This window comes from Nylanderia fulva, unplaced genomic scaffold, assembly GCF_048542155.1.
Source record: "Nylanderia fulva isolate GAGA-0341 unplaced genomic scaffold, ASM4854215v1 Scaffold43, whole genome shotgun sequence".
NCBI lineage: Eukaryota > Metazoa > Arthropoda > Insecta > Hymenoptera > Formicidae > Nylanderia > Nylanderia fulva.
Window position 1 is genome coordinate 549,613 of NW_028190510.1, and position 20,439 is coordinate 570,051.

Genomic DNA, 20,439 nt, shown 5'->3' on the forward strand with positions numbered 1-20,439 from the left:
GATATATTTGAAACAAAATCGTCATCTTATATGTAGTAAGATAAATTTACATATTTTTATCTCATCTTTATCTAGCTAATTGTAAGCACAACACTAGGGTGGAACACAGATATACTTCGCGGTTGTTGTTTGAGTTTGCTCGTGTTCACCGTTGTGCTTTGATGACTTTAAAATTAGCTAGATAAAGAAATTATTTTATTTTAAATATATTATTTAGATAAAAGATAAAATTCTATATAACGATTCATCTAGATAACTTTCTAGATTATATCCTATTATTTAAATATTTATTATATTATTTTTAAGACTGTTTATGCAAGTACAGTTATTTTAAAAAATGCACTAAGTTCTACTATTTAAATATTTTTATCTGATTATAAATTATCTAAACATTATTCTAGATAATTTAGTAAAGATGACTTTTTTTTCATCTTGCGAGCAGTGTTTGGACACGAGATAACATTTCGTGCAATTTTTACTTTCGCTTTCATTCAATTCCTGTAAATTTCCTGTGTGTTTAATTTGCAAGTTTTATTTATCTTTGTTTTTTCGCCGAAGAATGGCTTTCTCTCCGGTTATAAATGGCGGAAAAGAGGGAAAAAGGACAAAATGTCGACACAGTCGTCGATAAAACGTCGGTCGAGGGATAAAGAGGCTAAGCAAGGCTAAGCATTTGTCGACGCGTGAAGTCGGGCCACGGTCCTATCCGGAAAGGAAAAACTTTTTAAAATATTGAGAGACTCCTGAGAGATTTCCAATGTTCAATGCGGATGCTATGTACGATCTTTGTAGTGGTTTTTCGTTTTTCCAGTTCCTTACTCATCTCTTTCACGATCTCGCTGCCAAAAAATAATCAGATTATCGGCCTCTCACTCTTTGTTTAACAGCACACATATACCGCATTAAAGTTAGATTGATCGTTTAAATACTGTTTAGATGATAATTCAATTTTCTAACGTGAATCAGAAAGGATAATAAATTATTAATTTAAATATTATATATATATATAGAAATTAATAATTTATTATGCATCGATTCTCTCTATTCCATATCAGAAAATTGGATTATCGTCTAAATTGTATTTAAATAATTAATCTAACTTTAATGCACTATACATATATATGAGCTAATTTTATTCTTATATATATATATATATATATATATACATATTATATATCTATTTATTATAAATTTTTATATATACGTATGTAGAAAAATTTGATAATAAATTATAAGAATAAAATCAAATAAGAGTTTTAACAAGGCTCTGTAATATAAATATAAATTTAACGTATAAGACGGGCAACAAGAGCCAAATCGCGGATGACAATGCGTTATCCTAACGAAACTAAATAATTTTCCGTTAGAATTAAATACCGGTGCACAAGGCACCAAATTTTACTTGGACACGGCCAAGATTTTTAAAATATGAAATAATCTCATATTTGAGATTTAATTTCAATACCCCCTTTAATCCCCCTACGGAAAATAAATAAATGAATGCAAGAGAAAAATATAGATCCGAAAATCGCTGAATCGGGAATCGAACCCGAGACCTTTCGCTTGCCGGGCGACTGCTCTTCCAGCTGAGCTATTCAGATCCTTTCGATTCTATACTTTTCTCTGTTATATATATTAATGTTGGTAAACAAACGCATTTTTAAGCCAGCGTGTATCAATACAAGAGTTTTAACAAGGCTCTGTAATATAAATATAAATTTAACGTATAAAACGGGCAACAAGAGCCAAATCGCGGATGACAATGCGTTATCCTAACGAAACTAAATAATTTTCCGTTAGAATTAAATACCGGTGCACAAGGCACCAAATTTTACTTGGACACGGCCAAGATTTTTAAAATATGAAATAATCTCATATTTGAGATTTAATTTCAATACCCCCTTTAACCCCCCTACGGAAGATAATATTTATTTTCCGTAGGGGGGTTAAAGGGGGTATTGAAATTAAATCTCAAATATGAGATTATTTCATATTTTAAAAATCTTGGCCGTGTCCAAGTAAAATTTGGTGCCTTGTGCACCGGTATTTAATTCTAACGGAAAATTATTTAGTTTCGTTAGGATAACGCATTGTCATCCGCGATTTGGCTCTTGTTGCCCGTCTTATACGTTAAATTTATATTTATATTACAGAGCCTTGTTAAAACTCTTATATTGATACACGCTGGCTTAAAAATGCGTTTGTTTACCAACATTAATATATATAACAGAGAAAAGTATAGAATCGAAAGGATCTGAATAGCTCAGCTGGAAGAGCAGTCGCCCGGCAAGCGAAAGGTCTCGGGTTCGATTCCCGATTCAGCGATTTTCGGATCTATATTTTTCTCTTGCATTCATTTATTTATTTTCCGTAGGGGGGTTAAAAAGGGGGTATTGAAATTAAATCTCAAATATGAGATTATTTCATATTTAAAATCTTGGCCGTGTCCAAGTAAAATTTGGTGCCTTGTGCACCGGTATTTAATTCTAACGGAAAATTATTTAGTTTCGTTAGGATAACGCATTGTCATCCGCGATTTGGCTCTTGTTGCCCGTCTTATACGTTAAAAATCAAATAAATTTAAATGTAGGCCAGATGATCTACAAAGAAGCACACTTTGCTATTAAGAAATATTCTTGTGTATTATTTATAAATTTATAAACACACATGTTTAATTTGTTCGTGCTCACACAATGGCAAAATTTTACTTTTACTTAATCTTATCATAATTTATATATATTATAATATATATTAGAATATATATTTATATAAAAATTATATTGAATATTATTTCTAATTAATTATATAAAATATTATGTTAAATATTATTTCTTCACGAAAGTAACAAAATAATATCTAACAGCTTTTCACGCGATTAAAAGGGATAGATTAAGGAGAAGTGAAGAAACCACTTATGTCGAGCTGTAAATTAATTGTACATGAAATCTTTATTTGTATGTTCCCTAAAGTAATATCGGAAGTGTGATCAAGTCTTCGTCGGAATTTACAACTTGTGCGATCAAGAACCTACCTAGTATCAAGTATTTCCAACAAGGACTTACGACGAAATATGCTCTAGGCACTTTAACCGGATGTTTCTCCATAGTGTGTACTCCGAAGAGCTTAGAGCACTTTCCATGGATGTCGGAAAAACTTTTCTTATTATCGGACGTTTTATCGTTAATGCATCCTCTTCGCATAGCATTTGACCGTAAGCTTAACGTATTTTCGCCGTTGACTTAAAATGTATCGAAATTTTTTTCCCGTTACACGTCAGATTTTTGTCAATGGTTAAATGCGATATTGATAGAGCGAAAAAAGGAAACATGCATCTGCATTTAAAGAATACAAACATGCAAACTAGAAGCTTGTAGTTATAAGAAGAAAGATATTATTTTTCAATAATTTATTAATAAATTTTTAATTTCTTATAATTCGTTAATATTTTTAAATAATTTATGAATAAAGACATTTTAGTAATTTTAAAAAATTTAATAATTTTAATAATTTAAAAAAAATTTTTGTCAACTATAATGCAAAGTATATATTTGTTTACATTATTATCTGATTTGAGAAATATTTTGTCAATTTATTTTCGAAGAACGATAACAAGTGAAATAAGTATAAATGGAGCAAACTTTATATTAACTTGGATAAAATGCAACTTTTAATTGCTCTAAATTATTATGAATTAGATAGATTAATGAACTTTATTAAAATCGATACAATCTTTCTGATTGATAAAGATTTCCGAATAAAGATTAATACATTTTATCCATCTAATTCTGTGTATTTATAAATGACAATTTCTGCATTTAAAGGATGTGAATAAGCAAACTACATCTAAGTTTTTACTTATAATAAGAAAGATTTATTTTATCAAAGTTTTAATTTTAAACGAACTTGATACAAATAATCATTTTAATAATTGCAAGAACTTTTATCAATGAATGCAAATCATATTTATTTACATTATTGTATAATATGATTTGAGAAAAGTATTTCATCAATTTAATTCCGAAGAACAATAATTAATGAGTAAAATAAATATAAATTTTATATCAATTTTGATAAAATGCAACTTTTAATTGCTCTAAATTATTATGAATTAAAACGATTAAAAAGATTAATAAACTTTATTAAAGCCGATTTCCTTGATTGATAAAGATTTCTAAATAAAGATTGATACATTCTATCCATCTAGTCCTCTGCATATTATAGATAAGTTATTTATATTATTGTGGGATTATTGATGCATGTATTGCAATCGTAGAGAAGCATTTTTAATTCTATTAAAAAAAAGATATACTAGAAGTACAAAAATATACGACTGCGTCGATAAAACAGAAATCGAGAGGGATTCCCTTAAGAGAATGCTGCCGTAGTTCTGTTTTACCGACTTTAAGTTAGATTAGGTTCACTTTTCATTGAATATACAGATTGAAAAATCCTCCACAATGAAAGTACTGATAATAATGAATGGGGAGCGTTGTTCTGCAACTAATTTTATGCCTCGACATCGATTCCGCACGCAAATATACATACATAATTAATTGAAGCACGAATCTTTTGGCTTTTAATCTCATTTTTATTACTTCTGTATTATTCTTTCATGTCATCTCTATTGAGAGCGCCATATTTTGTGCACAAATAAACTGCAGGACTTTTATATTAAATAACTATTGTTATGAGCTAATAATGCAAGAGGCCGATAAAAAACTGTAATTTTTTAATTTTTATTGTTTTTTTTTATACAAAATTACAGCGCTCCCCGTTCATTGTCATCAGTACTTTAATTGTGAAAAAAGATTTATCAATCCTAGTAACCAATAAAAAGAAAAGCCCTTGAACTCAAAGTCGGTAAAACAGACATGGTCAGCATCCCCTTAACAATTTTTAAAGAACAATACGTGTTTGATATTAACTTTGATAAAATACAATTTTTAATTGCTCCAAAATTACGAATGAGAAAGATTGATAAGCTTTAATCAAAGCCGAGACTGATAAAGATTTCCAAAGAAAGATTGAGACATTCTATCCATCTATCGTATTTACAAATAATAGTATATCTTTATATTCCAACATCGTTTCTCATTTCTCCGAGTTTCGTGCGACTTCGCATTCGCCCGCAATTTGGGACGTGAATGGGCTTTCCCGAAAGATCCGTATAAATAATCTCGCGCATCGATCCCGAAAATAAAGAGCAGCGAGAACGCGAAACGCCTAATACGTGAGAGTTTTTAGTGAGGCCGAACCAGTTTTGGGGAGAGCGCACTTTATTCGGAGGCCAAGAAGAACAGCTCGGACGAGTGGTAAAACCAGAGCTATGAGCAAACAGTAATATGAACGGTTTTACGCTCACAGGAGAAAACGGACAGTATATATATAGATATATATGTAGCTATACGTCGGCCGGGAAAAATCCAGAAAAATCGTTTTCTCTTTTGTACCCCGCGCCGTGATGCGGTGGATAAAAATACGATGAACGTGCAATTTCGCTTTCGCACTCGCCTTTGTGGTAACCACTTCATACCACTTCTCTTCATCCGCGCCACATCTTTAAAAAAAAAGTTTCGCGCATTGAAATAGAAAAAATCGCTCACTTATATTCTGTCGTCTACCTCGAACCGATAAACTACGATACTTTGCGAGCGATACTGTCCAATTCTTAAAATTCTAATTTGCCTATTTCTTAATTTTATACATGTCAAAACCTTGCGTTCACTTTGACGTCGAATGACGTCATTAAACGTCAAAATTGGACGTCAAAAAAATTTAAAGTTCTAAAATATGATATGCGAAAGGATAAAATTCGCAAGTAGCAAACTGACGTCAAAATGACTTCTTTATTATGACTTTTATATTATATTTTAGTTATTTTTAACTAAGGTGTTATTATTTTTAGATTTATTTTTAATTAAGGTATTATTATTTTTTATTATAGGTTTTTTAAAGGTATTTTCTAATTATATTATTGTAAAATTGAAAAAAAATTGTAACTAAAACCAACTAAACAAAAATTATGTTTGTACCCCGTAGAGTTCACTTGATAAGGACCAAAATCAATGGTCCAAACGTCGTGATCTACATTCTTAAAAGCTTGCCAGTTTGGTCCTTAAATAACAAATAAAAAAGTTTTAGAATTATTTTGTCAACATTTAAAGAAAAATGTTAAATCTGAAATGCGAAAGGACAATTCCCAAGTAGCAAACTGACGTCGTTAACGTCAAAATGACGTCATTTTCAATTGTCCTTTCGCATAGATCATATTTAAAATTTTTTTTTAATTTAAAGAAAATAAATCTAATATAATATAAAGACAGATAATAACGTTCTAAACTCGTCTCACTAAGCGTAGGTTAACTTGAAAAAGTTGTGGAAGCGTTAATGAATATGCTTGGACATTTTTATAATTCTTTTTTCTCACCTCCTCCTTGTTTCGCTCTGCACAAAGTTACAACGTCTAACTGACGAGATAAAATAACCCAATAACCGTGCACGACCGGAACTAGTCATCGGATACGTTCAATTATGCGCATCATAACGATGAATGCGTGTGAATTTTAATTAATCCGGAAATTTCCTCTCAAACGCCGAGCGATAAATGCAGCGACGCGAGAAAAAAGAACAGCCGCGATATATCAATGTCATACGACGCACACACACACACATGCACACAAAAGCATCCGTGAAATCCTGACAAGACCGTGTTTTTACGAACGTTCCCTTTTGCCCGTGAGAGGCAAATTGCGGAATGTACCAGGCCGCGCCCTGGTTCTCTTATTGCGTCGCGCGGAAAATACATGCACACGTTTTCTGAGCAGTGTAAAAGCAAGTAGTTGCGTTTAAAGCAGTAATTCTCTCTCTCTCTCTCTCTTTACCTCCCTCAAAACTTTTTTAGGTCACAGACATACCTTTCAGACCCTTTAGAATCTGTAATCAAAATGTTATTCCGATGGAAAATTAATGAGCATGAATCAGAGCATGCGATATTTGTTTTAAACTTATTATTTTTTTATTAAATATTGAAACCGTTATATATATCTCATGTTATTGATTACAGATGAGAAAGAAATTGTTCAAAATGTGTTAAAAAAGTATTATAAATTGTATTCACAATTAAACTTATTTTTAATATTTTCTATTATTTTAGGATAAATTATGGAATTAAAAAATAAATTGAAATTCTTATTGTAAAATAAACAATCGTAATTAATGGGGCTAACTTATTATTTTTTTATAAAATATTGAAACCGTTATATTTCATGTTATTGATTACAGATGAGAAAGAAATTGTTCAAAATGCTACAAAAATATTATAATATGTATCCACAATTAAAATATTTTTTTATTTTTTACATTATTTTAGAATATATTATGTAATTAAGAAATAAATTGAAATTCTTATTGGAAAATAAACAATCGCAATTAATAGTGCTAACTTATTATTTTTTTATAAAATATTGAAACCGTTATATCTCATGTTATTGATTACAGATGAGAAAGAAATTGTTCAAAATGTTAAAAAAGTATTATAAATTGTATTCACAATTAAAATTATTTTTTATATTTTCTATTATTTTAGGATAAATTATGCAATTAAAAAATAAATTAAAATTCTGATTGTAAAATAAACAATCAGAATTAAGGGTGCTAACTTTTTGAAGTCTCAAATACCTTAGATCCTTTAAGATCTGTATAATGAAAACTTATAAATATTATTTAAAAAATGAATAAACAGGAACAAAACATATGGTATTTTTAAAAGCTTATCAATTTTTGAAAAATATTGAAAACATGATATTATACATATACGCTTTTATCAGAGGTGAGAGAGAAATCGTTCAAAATGCTAAAAAAATGTTATGAATTGTATTCACAATTAAAAGCAATAATTTTTTTATATTTTCCATTCTTTTAGGTGGTTAAATTTTACATTTAAAAAACAAATTAAATTTCTTACTCTGAAATAAACAATCGTAATAAATGGAACAACTTCACACTTTTTCAGGTTCTGGGTATCCTTTAAGATTTGTAATTAAATCTTATAAATGTCATTCGTAAAATTAACAAGCATAAATTAGAATATAGATATTTTTAAAAGCTTATCAATTTTTAATAAAATATCGAAAATATATTTTTTATTCACGTTTTGATCACTCTAGAAAAAAGTCGGTCAACTTGCTAAAAAAATTGTTATAAATTGTATCTGCGACAAAAAAGATAACATTTTTTTTATATTTCCTATTTCCTTTTTTATATATACACACACACACATATATAGGATTGAATTCTCACGAAATACAGTTTAGCACAGCAATGGAAGCGTTTAAAAACAGGTTAAATTTCTCACTGAAATAAGCAATTGTGCAATGAATGGTACCGACCTTTTTTAGGTCACAGATACCTTTTAGACTCTTTAAATCTATAATCAAATCTTATAAATATCATTCGGAAAATTAATGAGCATGAATTAGAACGTACGGTATTTTTAAAAGCTTATCAGTTCTTGATAAAATATTAAAAACATTAATCCTACCTTTCTCATTCAATAATCGTTAAAAAAAAACTTGTAACCACAATTTTAAAAATTTTCAAAATTTTTAATTTTAATTTTCATTTTTAATTTTTAAAAATTTTCCCTGTTTTAAAATAATTTTTAAAAGAATACATTTAAATAAATGTTTGCGTGTGAATTGTAAAATTATATTGTGCATTAAAATCCTGCAAATGGTTCTTGAAGCTTTTAAAGTAACTGTTTATATAACATTGTTTATTATATATATATATATATATATATATATATATATATAATAAATACATATATATTTATATATTATATATTATATATTCTGTATTACACGTGCAGGCAAAGTGGCACTTTGTGTGCGTGTTTTCTGTGCGGAAAGCGGCCGATTTCCCACGCCGCAAGATGGCGGCGTGCGATCGGCCACCTCGCGCACAAAGCCACTTTGCCTGCACTTGTAATACAAAATAGTATGTGTATCACGTGCAGATTGACAATTGTTCACTCGCCTTCGGCTCGTACGTCCATCCCCTGCACTCGTGACCAATTGTCAACTTTCCGCACTTGATACACAATATACTAATATATTATATATTATATATATTATATATTTAGACCAACAGAACCAATTTAGTAATTGTATGAAATGATTATTAAAATTTAAATAAATGTCAAGCTCTCCCTGGAATACAACTGGGGAGCAATAAAAGCGTTAAAAAAGCAGGTTGAATTTCTCACCGAAATAAACAATCGCGCAATGAATGGTGCCTAACTCGAGCTGTCCGTTAAACTTCGGAACACTGTGTACGGCGAAGTAAGGGGAACAATAACAATATTGTTCGCTTTTGACGCGCGAGGACCTGGCGCGTGCAATCTGCAGTCCTGGCATTGTCTCGTTAATTAAACGGATAAGCCGCGTCGCGTCGCGTCGCGTCGCGTCGCGAGTCGCGAGACGGCGAGATGGCGACGACGACGACGCGGACCATCGGGAGTTGACGTCGAGCGGAGGCGAACGCTCAGTGTACCTGGGACGCGTCGCACAAAGCGGCGGAAACGTTTGACGGGGTTGACGGACGTAGCCGCAGATAACAAAGTTGCGACGAGCCGGTATGTAGGTATCGGCCGGCGGAGGGTGGAAGGGAAGAGGGAAGATTTCACGGGGTTTGAGGGATGGAAGGGATGAAGTCATACGTGCGGAAAAGAGAGAGAGCGAGCGATCTATTTATATACCGCACGCCTCTCCAAGATCCACCCTTTCCATTCTCTGTATCAACGTATGCGCCGACTACAAATATGTGCATGCTTATTTACAGCGTTATATTGCTATTTAATCTGTGTCAACGAAAAGTAACGATGCACAAACACCGCGTAATTATTGAAATAATCTCCGGTGAGAATTATTGAAAATAAAGGGTCGTAGTATATATAATCAAGTATAATAATGTAATATATACCGGGTGTTTCAAAATAACGTGAATTATTTTAAGGGATGATTCTTTGTCGAAAATTATGGAGGATAATGATGAAATAATCTTGTAGTATATATAATAAAATATAATATATTATATATACTATGGTAATAATAATAATAATAATATATACAGGCTGTTTCTGAAAGATATAAACAATTTTAAGGGATTCTTTATCAAAAATTAAGGGGATCTTTCATATAAACATATACTCCTATATCCCTCCCTGAGAAGTTGCACTCTCCCAAAAAGGAAGAAAGTTAGATTTTTTTTTTGGAAACTATTGATTTTACGAAAAAAATCTTTTTCAAATAAAAATTTCTAAAATCAAGCTTTTTAATAGTATATATATCGCATATTTTTAAATAATCACATTCTGATCTTAAGAAGTTCTAATAAAAAATTGAATAAGAGTTGTTAGTTTTATCCCCTTATAACAATACGAGAAAATTTTTTAAAATATTAATAAATATCCTTTTTTATTAATGGAAAATATCCATCAAATTTCATTTTTTTAACTTGTCCAAAATTTGAGGAAAAAATTGAAGGCTTAATTTTTCTTCTTTTCCTTTGGAGAAATATAACTCCCCAAGGAGAGATATAAAGAGAGATATATGTTTATATGAAAAACCCCTCTTAATTTTCGACGAAGAATAATTTTCTAAAGTTTTTTCGCACTTACTTAGAGACTCTGTATAATATAAATACAATAAAATAATATAATATAATAAAATATAATATATTAATATAAAAATAATAATAATATATAAATAATAAAATATATAATAATAAATAAAATTATGTAATAAATATAGAAAGAAAATAATACAAAATAGTGGGAATTGTAAATATGCATAAATATAATATAATACATAATAAAAAAATATACAATATATAAAATATTATATATATTATATTTGTTATATATTAAATATATATAAATTATATAATTTGTAAAATATATAATAAGTATAATATACATATATTCGTAAAGAGGTAAACTACGCCTGTAGAGATTAGGCATGCTCAGACGGAAGGAAATCGAGAGTATATATATTTTTCCTCTATCACAGCTATCTTTCTCTTCTTCAAGGGATTCCCGAAGTGCGATCAAGTATAGGGGATATGCGCCGGATAGAAAAATAGGTAGAACAAGGCCGGTCCTCCCGCGGGAGAGCGTACAACACTGTCAAACCTCCGATCAATTTTTCACTCACGTAATTCCTTCGCGTGCCGTACAATTTTCCCATATATTATTTGCCAAATTGAATTCACCAGGAGAAGAGAGAGAGAGAGCAGAATCGGTTTTGAAATTCCTATCCTCGTTCAAGCGTGTCCTCTCGATCGCGACTCGTTCTCGGACTTATTTCTTCGCGGTAAGTCGAGAATTGGACGTATAAGAAAATTTAAAAAAATAAAGAAATAAATTACAATAAGTATATATTGGCGATATAATATTACAATATTAGGATTATAGTATTGGATCAATAAGAAAAGGATTAAAATATATATATATATATATATATATAATATATAATATATATATATATATATATATATACATATATATACAGAATGTAACTAAATAAAGGTATACGAAGCACATCATCGGATGCAGGACTATAAACTAAATCGAAAAGTCCTGAGCCATTTTTTAATCTGAGCTTTATTTTTGACGCTATAAATTGTCAAAGATTGACCAATTAGCGCGTGGCTACAACGGAAAATAGCGTAAACCCCGCCTTAGTAAGCGTAGCCACGCGCTAATTGGTCAATCTTTAACAATTTATAGCGTCAAAAATAAAGCTCAGATTAAAAAATGACTCAGGACTTTTCGATTTAGTTTGTCGTCCTGCATCCGATGATGTGCTTCGTATACCTTTGTTTAGTTACACTCTGTGCATATATTTATATAAGTATCGGACAATTGTGGACCGCTTTCGAGCAGAAACAGCGATTCTAAGATGAAAAGAAAAGGATTGCCCGAGATACTATAAGCTATATCTTCTCTTTGACTTTCTGAAAAATTAATTATATTAATTAAACATACTTTCTCTCCCTCTCTCTCTTTCCCTTCGTAGTAAATTCTCTCATTTTCTTCATAATAATTTTCGTGAAAGCGCGACGTTCTCCGAGTTAATCTACGAAGGTATACTAGGTTTTATGAACACACGCAGAGCGTATTTAATTTACTGTAATACGTCGAGAGCACATTATTGCTCCTCCTGTATAAAGTTAGTAACTGCATTTTCTGCGCGTCCGCGATCCTTTGTTACTCTTCTGGCCTCTCTCTCCCTCTCTCTCTCTTTCTAGCCCTGTCTCTCTTTCTCTTTTCGCCGTTTTAACGCAGATATGCGAATATCGAGTATACGTGGCTGCGAGCACGATGCTGCAGGGCATCGCTAATAGATGCTAAATACAATTTTGCTGATAGGTACGAGCCGCCTTCCTTCGGAGGAACAGATTTTAGCCGTGGAGTAGAATATTAATTAACGTCGCGCGCAATTCCATTAAAATGGTGCGCAGTGTCTAAAGGATATATCCATTAATCGTTAATAGGCTATTTAGCGCGACACGTGTGGGATTTATATCCAAGTATCGTCACGCTCTTTGTGTCACGTTATAACCTTGCTCAAAACGAGCAAATACATACGCCACGATACGTAATAATTATGATTTTATAATAAAAATGTTAAATGTTAATTAATTATGCACGACGTAACGAAATTCATATATATTCCGACGTATGTACCGTGAAATTGCCAATTATAATCGGAATAATTATTATGAAACTCGCTATATGAAATATATTACATAGTTATATTATTATAAAGATGTCTCCTTTTCCATACATTAATTTGTGTTGATTTTTTAAGAGATTTTTTTTGAACGAATTTTTATACGAGATGCATTTGCTCCGAAAGTCGACGTTCGTATTGTAATAATCAATAATCCGATGTCTGACTAAAATAACACCGTTACTCCTGATATCGATGCTATTTGAAATTCTATGTAGTTTTTGTACGCCTACCTATTTCTTACAGAATGTCCCAAAAATCCTGCAACAATTAAATATTTCGAAAACGAAGATTTTGAGAAAAATGTTTCAAAAAAAAATTGTAGGGCTTTAAGTGACGTATTAAGGAGTAATATTAGTGTGGCTATAAATAGTATTGTGTTAAGGCCACGCGTAAAATTAACTTTGAAATGTTTAAATGGAAACCCCTAGTATTGATTACATATTTATGTAACTTATCTTAAGAGCTTTTCGAAACACCATAATAAAGTTTCTTTCCGCTAAGTATTTTTCGAGTTATGAGCTTAAAAGATACAGTATTTTTTTGACATAAAATACATATAAAATATGTTGTTTTCGATACTCTTAATCCTCTTATGCACAGAATAACAAAACTAATAAATTATAGGCGTAAAGAAAACGCAAAATTGTTTTTAAAAAAAATATGTTGCAAATTGTATACATTTTCTTAAATATACCCCTATGCGTTTTTTACACCAATTGATTTGTCTAATGATTTTATGCATAAAAGTATATTAAGATAAAATTATCGAAAATTAAATACAAGATATTTTGTATTTTGTGTCACTATATATACTTTAAACTTCAAACATTATAATTAAAAAAGTTCTAAAAAAATATTTTATATATATCAAAGTATACTATTTAATGCGCCATTTGAAGCCCTATAACTTTTATTTGAAATATTTTTTTAAAAAACCTTTGCAAGATATTTGACTTTTGCAAGACTTTGAGAGAGACATCGTGTAAAGAAATTTTTTACAGTTATATTAAATAAAAAATTGTGAAAATTTTCGAAATCGATATGAAAGGGGTTACCATGTATTCTTTGATGTGCAATTTCACTCCTAAATCGCTGCGTATACGAAAAGGAATGAGATAAAATATCTCGGGGGATTCTGCAAAATGGCACGGAGATATATATATATATATATATATATATATATATATATATATATATATGACTTAAAGTTCGTTTTATTTTCTCCCGAAAGATCAACCCTCTTGAGCGATTGCAATATTAACTCCCGCTAAACCTTACGATTTTCCCGATTAATTACGAGAGATTACGATTGATTGTGTAAAGAAAACCAAACATATATGGCTATAATATATCATACGGTTGAACGAATCATGTGGACATAATCTCGTTCTATCTCTCTATCTCCATTCTCCTTTTTCCCTCTTTCCCTCACGCGTAGTTGTAGTCCTTAATGTGCAAAAACGAGGAAATGGCTTGAAAGCGGCCAATGGAATGACAGTTTAGGAGGGCTGGCGCGATCTAGGGAGAGAGAGATTCTCCTGCGAGACATTTCTCTTCTCCCAAAAAAAAGAATCTAGGACGAAGACGACAGTGAAGCACATTTGGAAATAAATGGCGTATATATAAATCCTTATGTGCCTTATGTGGAAATTAAAAGGATTTACATTTAAATTTATTACAAGTGCATAAAAAATATTTCGTTATCCAATAAGCACACATACATAAATATAAAATCTTCGATTTGAGAAAAATAATGTTTTTCCCCTACAAATCTAATAATATATAATAGAATTTTATTTTTCAAAATAATTTTCGCATGCGTAATTATCAAGAGAGAAGTCTACTTTGAAAAAGAAAATCTGGTTTATTCAAGCGGTTCTTACAGCTTACATGGTTAGAAAATCCGAACCACATCCTCTTTTAAAGTATAAACGCTCGAGCGAAAAAAAAACTGGATAAATTCCGTTCTTTTGCGAAGTCGGGCATTTCGTGCGAAATAAATTAAACGCGTGCGCATTCTTAGTTAACAAAGAGGTTCTTGCTGCGTTTTATCTTTTTTCTGTCATTTTCCAACCCTTTTCTTAGACAAGATTAAAAATAAAACACATTGCTCTCTTTCTATCTCTTCCTTCAGAGATACTATATCGGGGCGAAATAAACGCAGAGAGGAGATGCAACATCCTTCATTCCATCTTCTCAACAATGTATGTCGAGTATACGCAATCATCAGTTCATACACAGATTAAGCTGAGTGGTAATTTAGCAGTCTGCGAGCGAATCGCAACTACGAGATTTACTTGTCTTCGCACACGCACATACATTTTATGTACCGAATAGCGAGAATCTCTGTCTCCTTCGCAACATTTGGTACTCTGTCAGTGATAAAGTGCCATTATTTTTGCAACATTAATGCAAAATGCGATTATAAATTACATATGTATATGTATAATGCAAAATATAAATAGCGCTTGTTTACATAAATGTGGATTTTGCTGTTTTTGATATCGAATCGAAGCCTTCTAGCATTTTCTGCAAAATATTAAATATTTCACGACGTCTAATTAATTTTGCTTTTAACATTCAATATAATATGAAGCAACACTAAATAAAATATTTATTCATCATTTTTCTCACATCCTAATTTTTAATTTTATAACTTTTATTTCACGCGCCGTAAGATAACATAAAAAAATATCGAAATTGTTTTTTAGTAATATTTGATGAGATACTTCGTATGATTTCTATATGAAAATAAAGGTAAAGATTTTCATTAAAACTAATTGAATTTCTGCACATTCAGCGCAGAGACAAGATTTATATCGTATATATTAATAGATATTATTTGAATGAACCTTTCTGTCAATAGATGACAGCACCTTATAAGACCAGAAACCACACACTCTCTAGTAAACTAATATTGTATATATGTATATACATATACATATATATCTAGTGAAAACAATGTTTTAAAAAATTCTCGAAAACTCAAAAAAATAATAAACAGCTATACAAAACTGAATATACACTCTCTTTGTTTGCATTATTTATTAAAATGTATTTTGATTTAAAACAAAAGTTTTACACATTAAAATAAATCAAACAAAATATTTTCCTAAATTCCTCGAAAAGATCATTATTTTTGCAATAATCTAAAATTTTCAATTTTTTAAATATTATATATATATATATATGATATATACAACGTAGTAGTAGTAAATTTTATTGGTCCCTTTGGGGTTTCAATTCCCTTACAATTTAACAATACAGCAGCCGCATATACAAAGGTGCTAATTCAAACAAAAACAAAAAAAAACAAAAAATATAAAACGCACGCTACCATGACCTCTTCGCTATTAACCTCTTAACCTATCTTATTGCTAACTTAACCTATCTGTCCTAAGGGGTTGGACTTCCGCTTTGGGTCGCCCGTTATATACAACGTATTTTATATATATATAATATTAATATATTGAAAATGTTAGATTATTGCAAAAATAATGACTTTCGAGAAATTGAGAAAAATATCGGCTGATTTATTTTGATGTATACTACTTGAATATCAAAATCAGGATTTTCTTGCCAAAAATATAATATTAATATATTGAAAATGTTAGATTATTGCGAAAATAAAATGGCTTTTTCGAGAAATTTAGAAAAATATCGACTGATTTATTTCGATCTGTACTACTTGAATATCAAAATCAGGATTTTCTCTTCAAAATTAATTTATAAAAAAATATGCATAAAATATCAATATACAATATGTGTTTTATATGTGTAATATTAATATATTAAAAATTTTAGATTATTGCAAACATAATGACTTTCGAGAAATTGAGAAAAATATCGGCTGATTTATTTTGATGTATACTACTTGAATATCAAAATCAGGATTTTCTTGCCAAAAATATAATATTAATATATTGAAAATGTTAGATTATTGCAAAATTAATGACTTTCGAGAAATTGAGAAAAATATCGGCTGATTTATTTTGATGTATACTACTTGAATATCAAAATCAGGATTTTCTCGCCAAAAATATAATATTAATATATTGAAAATGTTAGATTATTGCAAAATCAAAATGGCTTTTTCGAGGAATTTAAAAAAATATCAACTGATTTATTCCAATCTGTACTACTTGAATATCAAAATCAGGATTTTCTCTTCAAAAGTAATTTATATAAAAATATGCATAAAAGTTCTTAAAATGCATAAAATATTAATAAACAATATGTATTTTATATGTGTAATATTAATATATTGAAAATTTTAGATTATTGCAAAAATAATGACTTTCGAGAAATTGAGAAAAATATCGGCTGATTTATTTTGATGTATACTACTTGAATATCAAAATCAGGATTTTCTCGCTAAAAATATAACATTAATATATTGGAAATGTTAGATTATTGCAAAATTAATGACTTTCGAGAAATTGAGAAAAATATCGGCTGATTTATTTTGATGTATACTACTTGAATATCAAAATCAGGATTTTCTCGCCAAAAATATAATATTAATATATTGAAAATGTTAGATTATTGCGAAATCAAAATGGCTTTTTCGAGGAATTTAAAAAAATATCGACTGATTTATTCCAATCTGTACTACTTGAATATCAAAATCAGGATTTTCTCTTCAAAACTAATTTATATAAAAATATGCATAAAAGTTCTTAAAATCCATCAGATATCAATAAACAATATGTATTTTATATGTGTAATATTAATATATTAAAAATTTTAGATTATTGCAAAAATAATGACTTTTGAGAAATTGAGAAAAATATTGGCTGATTTATTTTGATGTATACTACTTGAATATCAAAATCAGGATTTTCTCGCTAAAAATATAATATTAATATATTGGAAATGTTAGATTATTGCAAAATTAATGACTTTCGAGAAATTGAGAAAAATATCGGCTGATTTATTTTGATGTATACTACTTGAATATCAAAATCAGGATTTTCTCGCCAAAAATATAATATTAATATATTGAAAATGTTAGATTATTGCGAAATTAAAATGGCTTTTTCGAGGAATTTAAAAAAGTATCGACTGATTTATTCCAATCTGTACTACTTGAATATCAAAATCAAGATTTTCTCTTCAAAAGTAATTTATATAAAAATATGCATAAAAGTTCTTAAAATGCATCAGATATCAATAAACAATATGTATTTTATATGTGTAATATTAATATATTGAAAATTTTAGATTATTGCAAAAATAATGACTTTCGAGAAATTGAGAAAAATATCGGCTGATTTATTTTGATGTATACTACTTGAATATCAAAATCAGGATTTTCTTGCCAAAAATATAATATTAATATATTGAAAATTGTAGAGTATTGCAAAACTAATGACTTTCGAGACATTGAGATAAATATCTGTTGATTTATTTTGATGTATACTACTTGAATATCAAAATCAGGATTTTCTCGCCAAAAATATAATATTAATATATTGAAAATGTTAGATTATTGCGAAATCAAAATGGCTTTTTCGAGGAATTTAAAAAAATATCGATTGATTTATTCCAATCTGTACTACTTGAATATCAAAATCAGGATTTTCTCTTCAAAACTAATTTATATAAAAATATGCATAAAAGTTCTTAAAATCCATCAGATATCAATAAACAATATGTATTTTATATGTGTAATATTAATATATTAAAAATTTTAGATTATTGCAAAAATAATGACTTTTGAGAAATTGAGAAAAATATTGGCTGATTTATTTTGATGTATACTACTTGAATATCAAAATCAGGATTTTCTCGCTAAAAATATAATATTAATATATTGGAAATGTTAGATTATTGCAAAATTAATGACTTTCGAGAAATTGAGAAAAATATCGGCTGATTTATTTTGATGTACACTACTTGAATATCAAAATCAGGATTTTCTCGCCAAAAATATAATATTAATATATTGAAAATGTTAGATTATTGCGAAAATAAAATGGCTTTTTCGAGGAATTTAAAAAAATATCGACTAATTTATTCCAATCTGTACTACTTGAATATCAAAATCAGGATTTTCTCTTCAAAAGTAATTTATATAAAAATATGCATAAAAGTTCTTAAAATGCATCAGATATCAATAAACAATATGTATTTTATATGTGTAATATTAATATATTGAAAATTTTAAATTATTGCAAAAATAATGACTTTCGAGAAATTGAGAAAAATATTGGCTGATTTATTTTGATGTATACTACTTGAATATCAAAATCAGGATTTTCTCGCTAAAAATATAATATTAATATATTGAAAATGTTAGATTATTGCAAAATTAATGACTTTCGAAAAATTGAGAAAAATATCGGCTGATTTATTTTGATGTATACTACTTGAATATCAAAATCAGGATTTTCTCGCCAAAAATATAATATTAATATATTGAAAATGTTAGATTATTGCAAAAATAAAATGGCTTTTTCGAGGAATTTAAAAAAATATCGACTGATTTATTTCGATCTGTACTACTTGAATATCAAAATCAGGATTTTCTCTTCAAAAGTAATTTATAAAAAAATATGCATAAAAGTTCTTAAAATGCATAAAATATCAATATACAATATGTATTTTATATGTGTAATATTAATATATTAAAAATTTTAGATTATTGCAAAAATAATGACTTTCGAGAAATTGAGAAAAATATCGGCTGATTTATTTTGATGTATACTACTTGAATATCAAAATCAGGATTTTCTCGCCAAAAATATAATATTAATATATTGAAAATGTTAGATTATTGCAAAAATAAAATGGCTTTTTCGAGGAATTTAGAAAAATATCGGCTGATTTATTTCGATCTGTACTACTTGAATATCAAAATCAGGATTTTCTCTTCAAAAGTAACTTATACAAAAAATATATAAAAATTCTTATAGTGCATAAAATATCAATATACAACTTTACAACATCAAAAGATTATTTTTTCTAAGATTTGAAGATATTTTAATACAAAATTTACAGGTTTGCAAATTTTTGTGCAGATTATGTAATTATCAAAAGTAAATACCAATACAGTAGAATATTATTTTTCCATCACCATAGCTCATTCGAGCATATAATTGTATGATGAAAAAGATATTAAAAATACAATTTCTTAATACACATATACATATAAAATAATTTAATGCGGACTAAAATAATTTGCTGTTGACCAAAAGTTTTATTCATCTTTATATGGAATAAAGATTAAAAAGTTTAAAAAATTGTTTAAACTGTGTTTATTTTTTCCTTACTGTTTGAATATAATTATATAATAAAATTAAAAATATATTATATATAAGTGCATATATCTATATCAATAAATTCAAAATTTCAAAATTTGAAATTTATGCTATTTCAAAGTTAATATAGTCTTAACATATGATTAATATTTTTCAAAAATAAGTTTAGTTTCAATTTGCTTCTATAATTTGCATAATTATTAATTTAAATTTTCACTATTATTGTCGAAATAAGCTACACACATCATTCAATTCTGATGCAACCATGAATTAATGTGTTTTGAAAAGAGAATTAAAACAACAAAAGTTCACATCTCTAAACTGCGTACAAAATCTAAATAAATCTGAAAATACATTCTATATACAATTTCAAATTCGAT

At 28.7% G+C, this 20,439-nt stretch overlaps 1 protein-coding gene across 1 annotated transcript in view; it reads right to left on the reverse strand.

The window, feature by feature from the left end:
* cpx (synaptic transmission protein complexin) overlaps nt 1-20,439 on the reverse strand; it is a 220,856-nt gene that overhangs the window by 199,374 nt on the left and 1,043 nt on the right. The gene's annotated exons all lie outside the window — the stretch shown is intronic.